Source organism: Amphimedon queenslandica, unplaced genomic scaffold (genome assembly GCF_000090795.2).
Source record: "Amphimedon queenslandica unplaced genomic scaffold, v1.1 AMPQUscaffold_13386, whole genome shotgun sequence".
NCBI classification, from domain to species: domain Eukaryota; kingdom Metazoa; phylum Porifera; class Demospongiae; order Haplosclerida; family Niphatidae; genus Amphimedon; species Amphimedon queenslandica.
This window is the reverse complement of record NW_003546378.1, coordinates 105,677-113,245: the sequence shown is the minus strand read 5'-3', so window position 1 is coordinate 113,245 and position 7,569 is coordinate 105,677. Positions and strand designations below refer to the sequence as shown.

The 7,569-nt window shown below is 34.4% G+C and overlaps 2 long non-coding RNA genes across 3 annotated transcripts; both read left to right on the top strand.

The window, feature by feature from the left end:
- The first annotated feature begins 1,580 nt into the window (after positions 1-1,580).
- On the top strand, positions 1,581-2,003 carry LOC109582392 (uncharacterized). 2 transcript variants are annotated; one of them, XR_002185075.1, is made up of 4 exons: positions 1,581-1,631; positions 1,673-1,791; positions 1,837-1,893; positions 1,944-2,003. It is a non-coding gene; the product is annotated as an uncharacterized LOC109582392 (long non-coding RNA). The 2 variants fall into 2 exon arrangements; XR_002185074.1 differs by having other exon boundaries at positions 1,581-1,791.
- An 86-nt stretch (positions 2,004-2,089) lies between these two features.
- Positions 2,090-2,511, top strand: LOC109582391 (uncharacterized). The gene is made up of 2 exons (XR_002185073.1): positions 2,090-2,326; positions 2,374-2,511. It is a non-coding gene; the product is annotated as an uncharacterized LOC109582391 (long non-coding RNA).
- The last annotated feature ends 5,058 nt before the right edge of the window (positions 2,512-7,569 follow it).

Here is a 7,569-nt window from a genome sequence, read left to right as displayed (position 1 = left end):
ATCATGCTTCTTTTTCCAATTCCACTTAGTTTGCCTTGGAATGGTAGCTGAAGCTGTGGTGTTGTACAACCTTCTCTGTCGTTTTACTCCATTGTTTAAGGTACCAGTAGTTTCCATTACAGGAGGGTTAATTTTGCTTCTTTTGTACCTCCAAACAGTTGTTTTTGGCGTGGTAATATCAGGATTCCTTAAGTACTGCTTATATAGTTTATTCTGCCGCTTCTTTGTACTACAAGTGGCCATCTTGGCAAAATACGACACATACGCGGAGTAATAATGCACGTGATCTATTGTGATGACGCAATGTGCACGTGACTTTAACGTGATCCCGCGCATGCTTAGAATTCGACAGCTGCTGCAGTCTAGTTGGTGACTTTGTCAAAGCTGTTGGTGAGTAAAACCAGAGACATACAACAAAATTAAGAGTAATTTACCTGTTTTTAGAGATTAGGGAATAAACTATAATGAGTGCCGGCAAAAGATCTAGACTGCCCAGCCTCAAAGCTCAAGAAACTATCGACACTGGGAAAGCAGCTGCTGCAGAAGGTATGCATCAGGACAGTAATACTTCACTGATGATTTACCAATAGTATGGTGTACTGTGGAACTAAAAAGAACTGATGGTTCTACTAAAGAGTATCCAGTTAGAGCTAATAAGCTAGAGACTGAGACAGGAGAAAAAGTGACTCAGAAAGACTTGTATCATGGTAGTAATGTAATTTGGAAGGCAAGGGGCAACCTTATGAAGTTTGTGTGTTGGAAACACACCATAAGTTTGACTATGTCTGTTATTACTCTGTGCACAACTAATATAGACTCATTATGACTACACTATTATTAAGTGACTGTAAATAATTATTAATGAGGAGCAATGCCAATGCACAGATTATATATTGTATTTTTTATAAAAAGTCTATCAAAAATTCAATTGAGCCATATACTCATTGTTTCTTATAATTGTGCTTGATTTGAGCATTATTTAATTGTAATATAATTTTATACTAATAATAATGACTTTTAAAATGTTAACTGTGACAAACCTGCACTCCCAGATACATTAACAATTGGCTTAAAAATATAAGTTAAATAATTAATTACAATAATTTATTACTGCAGGTTCAAAACCAACTAATAAACAATTATTGTTGTCTGAATCATCGGATAGTGAAAGTATATAATTTATTATCAATAGGATAAATAATTTTATTAATTATTTAGGTGAAACGACAACATATAAAAAGCAAAAGGCTAAAAAATTCAAAGGTATGAGCAGCTAAGTCTAACTGACTGGCTTACTTAACTAATTGCTTTTATAATTGCCAGCGCTGCATCTCCAAATTGATGTGTTATTAATTTAATCTTACAGATAAAGGAGCTAGTCCTAGAAAACTGCAATTAGAACTATACTCTGATGAACCAGAAGGTAACAATTATCATAAATATAACCATTAAGTATTGCAACTTTGATAGATGAGAGCAAAAATGAAGGTGACAACTCAGAACCTCCTCTACATAAAATACCTAAAAGTGATGTCATTTTTTACTGAAAATAATAACTATAATGTATAATTATCCGATAGGTTTAGTTGATGATATTCCTGTGTTGGGAGGAGAAGTTGTCATAAAAGAGGGTATGTACATGTATAGGGAAAAATTATACTTCTTGTCATAGGATATGACTTTCAAATAGATGGCACACCAAATAGGATTCATGTAAAGAAAGTAATTAGAATTATATTATGTCTTATTTACTTGCATACTTTTTACAACACTTCTAAGGAATCACCAAAGGTATGTCAATATTTCTCATTACTAACATTATATTTTTTATAATAGAGTTATTCAGCTTTCTCGTCTCCTTTTTCGGCTACAAATACTACTTCAACCGTTGAAGTAATTTGATTGATTGATATTATTTTATGTATTGTAAACCACATACATAGGACAAACTCTATAAAATTGAAAGGAAGGTGGATATAATTTTGAAGTACATTAAACAAACAGTATGTTTTATTACTGACAAATACCAACTTATTCTTGTTAAGAAACAGGTGATCAATATAGATGATGATGATCTTATTGACAAAAAAGCTAAATTCACTACAGTATATACAATTTTATAGTAATGACATCATTTTTATTATAAATTTAATATAGGAAAGAGGAATTAATTTACTAAGCCTGAGGGCAATTAATCCTTGTAAATATGCACTGGAGCTAATGGACGCCATATTTTCAGTAGAAGAAATAGCAACTCACTGCTTTGAAGGAACTGAAAGGGCTACTAAACTTCCTTTAAATAAGGAAAAAGTCTCTTTATTATACGGTACAAAGCTGTTTGTTTTGATTTAATAATATGGGTACATTTAATAGATTGCATCAAGGAGAAGTTTGGATGGGAGAAGTACTATGACTACAGAAATTACATAATTTATTATTGATTTTTGAAGATGATGTTTTAATGTGATTTGATTTAATTATACAAGATCATATAACAATGATCTTACAGGATCTTGAAAGAATAATGAATCAGATCAGTAATGATCTTACAAGAAGAAGTAAAGATCTTGTCAGTTTTTGGAACTTCTTGTCCCATAATCTTATAAAAAAGAGTCAGATCTTATACTGTGATCTTCATAAGATCTTACTTAAGATCTTACACAAGATTTATTTGCTGGGATGTTCACTGTCGTGATATTAGAGTTACTAAATATCGTGATAGTGATATTACTACTATAGCCCAGGCCTACTCTGGACTCTATATACAAGTATATACTCTCATAAAGTCTCGTCATTTATGTTCTACTTTCGCATCATTAGCAGTCACTCTGCAGAGTTTTTCTCCTCCTATCTCATCACCTATATCTGAAAATATAGATGATGAGACAGGAGGAGAAAAACTCTGATGATGATCATGTGTTTAACAAGGAAGAAGTTGCTAGATTTCAACATTGATGGGAAAATGGTTGTGATATAACAACTGATAATCACTATATTGCTTGGCTTAAGGCTAATTAAACTTGAAATATATTCTAGAATTGGCACCTCCAAATTTTCTGCCTCTAGTTTTTTATGTTCCTCCATTCTTGAATGATACAGAATAAGAAATAAGACCCAAATTTTCGAACAAGACTATCAGATCATATCTTCAGAATTGAAGAAAAGTGTCACAACAAATATTACAGAATGAATAAACTTCAGTCGGACCAAGTCTTTCCAAAACTTTACATATACACAGTTGCCTTACTTGCCACTTACAGGTACTCATGTGGCCACTGCCCATGACATTTACTTTTACCAGCACCTGCATTCTAGCAAAGCCATGCCCAGCCGGACGGTCATTGGAAAAGCCTGTACTACACAATAGTGTACTCTCATTGGTACTGATAAACTTGAGTGTGAGTGGTACTGCACTAAGTAAAGTTCATTTTTATAACTATGACTACTTTTTCACTCTTTCACAAAGTACAAATAAAACTCTATAACAATCAAAAGTAATATTCTCATGATCAAAAATTGGTCTTGGCTTGTGATTAAATTTTGTAAGGTATAACAATAGCTAAAGAAAGCTTCAAATAATTATGCTTATTAATAGTCAAAAAAATTATTATTAGCCAATCAACTTTACTGGTCTAAGCATTTCAATCCATAATATAATTAATGCATACCTTCATTTGTTTCATAGCTTAAATTTCCTATAAATAGGGTTCTTCTTGGCAAGCTTTTGACTTGCTTGTTAGGATGATCTATTAAAAATTAAAAATTAAAAGCATATAAACTTCATAAAATGAAAATAGGATGTGACTTTTAAATTTCAGGGGCACTGTGTTATTTTCATAACTATGGGAATGTAAGAGTTAAAGATGGAGAACACTACTGAGTGGTTACAGAAATGTACTCACAGACACACCAAAAATACCCAAAATGATGTTTTGTGACAAACACACCTATAGAACTAGTGTCATTGTTTAGTCATGCCTAGTTATGCAGTGGCCATTACATAGGTATCGCTTTTAGTTCAAAATGTCTAGTTAAAACAACATTAAACACCAAATAAAAGTCTCAGATTGGCTTCTATGTCGCTCTAAACCTTTATAGAAGTCCAATTACTAAAAAAATGCAAGGAATCCTTCACCATCTCACCCAAAACCTCATCCCACTCATAACCTCATCCCACTCAAAACCTAATACTGGGCCCCCCAAGACATGATGAACGGGGCTGATACAATTAATATCTTTCCACAATCCAAGATATTTGTTCTCAAATATATCTCAATTCAAATCTCACAAGCTTCATAGTTTCAGTGATGCATCTGAGGATCTATATGCAGCTGTAGTATACAACCGTGCTCATGACAGAGACAACAATGTAGTTATCTCACATGTAATTGCAAAATCTCGGGTATCGCCCACATTAAGAATGTCTATACCTTGCCTGGAGCTACATGTATGTTGAGCTTAACTACTCTCTCAGCTATTTTTGACCTAACAGTCTCTGATATATATGCTTGGACTGATAGCACAAAAGTCCTGAATTGGTTGCAAAGGAGCTCTTACCAATTTAATATAGTGTTTATTGGAAACAGAGTATCTTTGATTCTCAAACGCATACGAGCAGATCAATTAGGAAATGTACAAGGGACTGAGAATCCTGCAGACGCTCCATCTAGAGGGTTATTCCCAATTGGAACTTTTGTCTCATGATCTGTGGTAGAATGGACCTCCATGGTTAAAGGAGAATCGAAGTGAATGGCATCATGAATATATAGCAAGTACTGAAATTCCTGAAGAAGAGAAAGTGTTGTCTTATGTTGCTCATTTGAAATAGTAGATAAATTCAAGGATTTGCACTAATTTGTGAAAAGACAAATATTTATCCACTATTATACCAGTAGATAATATTTCTCTTGCCACAAATTAATTATTACAAATACATCTTGGATTTATCGTTTCATTAAAAAATTGTAAGATATTATCAAGTCTCCACATATACAGGTTATGGAGCTCAGTACTGCAAAGCAGTACTGGATTCACTTTCTCAGAATAATTATTTCAATTCAAAAATTAATCTTTTACTATCGAATAATGATTTGCTTAATGGCAGTATTATAATAACTTTACATCCATTTATGGATAATTACAATGAAAGTACGAGGAAGATTAGCCAATTCTAAACTCTGATTTTGTCAAAAATATCCCACATATTACATCAGAAAGATCCAATCATTTGATTGATCATTCATACTGAACTTTATAGCATGCAGGGCCTACTCTACTGACAACATTACTTAGCAGTGACTATAATATACTGTGGAGTAGCTCGTTCTGTTACACGACAATGTCATCATTTTTGAATGATTATGCTGGTCCCATATCTATCAAGCATGGCTAAGTGAGAAAACCTATTATTGTGAGAACATATACCGTACTAACAGGTTATTAAGCACCCTTCGTTGTTAAGCACCTAGTTATTATTAGGCGCCTAGCTCAATGTAGCTCTTAGCATGGGTTTGTTAAGCGCAGTACAAAACAATAGGAGTCCAAGCAGTAGGAGTTAAAGCAGTAGGAGTCCAGACACTTTTTATAAGCATGGTGGCCACAAACTAGACTGATAAAATAGTATTCTTTACCACCTGCCATTGTAAAGCCAGTAAAGTGATTAATTAATTATTATTGCAAACCATGCACACCTACTGTATTCATTAAGCACTGAGTCATTACTAAGCGCCTACACTTAATAACCCGTTAGTACAGTAATGCTGTATTTATCTCTCTAAGTGTGAGAGCAGTTCTGTCTCAAAGCTAACAAGTCAGGCATTTCTCGCATGTCTCTGCTGCTTTGTTGCTCACCGGCATTGCCCCAATCAAATCAGAGTGACCACATGACCAATTTTGCGGGTGCTAAATGGGAGATAAGTGAATTTTATAAATTCTTGTCTAACAAAAATCAGTCTAATAATAATAGGAGTATAGAATGGCGATTTATTCCTGAGAGAGAGCCTAATTTTGGAGGATTGTGGGAGGCTGCTGTGATAAGTATCAAGACTCATCTGAGGAAGCTAGGTTACAACTGAGGTGAAACTAACTTAGAGCACAGTTCTGACTTAGACTGAAGCGTGTCCAAACTGTTGCCCACTAACAAGCATTCCTTCCAGTGATAACAAAAGGCATTAAGGTATTGACTCCCATCACTTCTTAACAGGACAGCCGTTAATGTCCGTTCCTAATCCTCCATTTTATTATTGGTCCATTACATGCTATGTCGCTGACAGTTACGTCAAGCAATAGTTCAACATTCTTATAGTAGGTGATAGACGAAATATTTAATGAGTCTTGTTATGTGCAGAGGTACAAATTAAGAGCTGTGGTCTCCACGCCTTTTACTCCTCCTCCTCCTTCTCACACGTGGCAATATATGGCCCAGGCAGTCTCTACCTGCAATACATGGCCCAGGCGGTCTCTACCTGTCTCTCTTCCTCTGCCCTTGAAAATTCACTCGAATCTGAATCTCTCCTATCAGTAGAGAAAAAAAGGAAAGCTAAAACATGTAGCCTGTTTGTATGTACTGCAGTTGATGATTGTAGGAAGAGCTATTCTAGACAGGAAAAATTGAAGCAACACATCAAGCAGTGCCACCCAGAAGCATATGATCACAAAAAGAATCATTACCAATGTGACGTTGCAGGATGTGGAGAGTCATTTTATCATGCTACAAAATTAATTAGCCATCTACAAGATGTACATCATATTTCAGTCTGTAAGTATATATATATATATATATATTATGAGTATATTTTAGCCCATTCATTCTGCAATGGAAGCCAGGTGTATATAGTTAATATACAACTCCTTTAATATAAACCACCTCATTTAAAATGATTAAATAAGCTAGAGAATATGAACAAGAGTATATAAAAGCTATGATGAAGGTGAATAAATGATAATGAATAAATGATAATGAATAATGAGCAAGAGTCATTTAGTAAAGTTAATGTTTATGGTACATCCATGCAAATCCTTGATATCGAAGATATTTTCTTTATCTTTAGTTGGTTCCTTTTCGCTTTCACTTTCAGCAACTGTTACATTATGGGTTGTCGTCTCCTGTAATGTTGTGGTATTTGACATCAACTGTGACACCTCCTTTTTCTGTAGTTCACTTGTCCGACCGTTCCATTATAAGCTTTTCGGGTACACCACCATTATACAATCGACTTATTCCAGTTGCTCGTAAGCTGTGGTTATGGATGCCCTCACTAGCCAAACCAGAAGCAATATACATGTCATTAAGCTTACGGGATAATAAATTATGGCCAATGGGACAGTCATAATACCAGCATTCATCATCTGCTTTAAAGGTGACCTTTGGCTTACAATAGAATATATCTTTCTCCTTTGCTACAGCAGAGAGTTTAGATACATAGAGCTCCATCAAGTGAACAAAACACTTCTCTCCAAGAGACGGATTTTCATAATGAGGAACGATTTTATTCTGTAAATGAAGTTGATGAACTACACCTGACCTATTCTTCGAACCATATTCAGTATACACAACGCATTTGATAATTT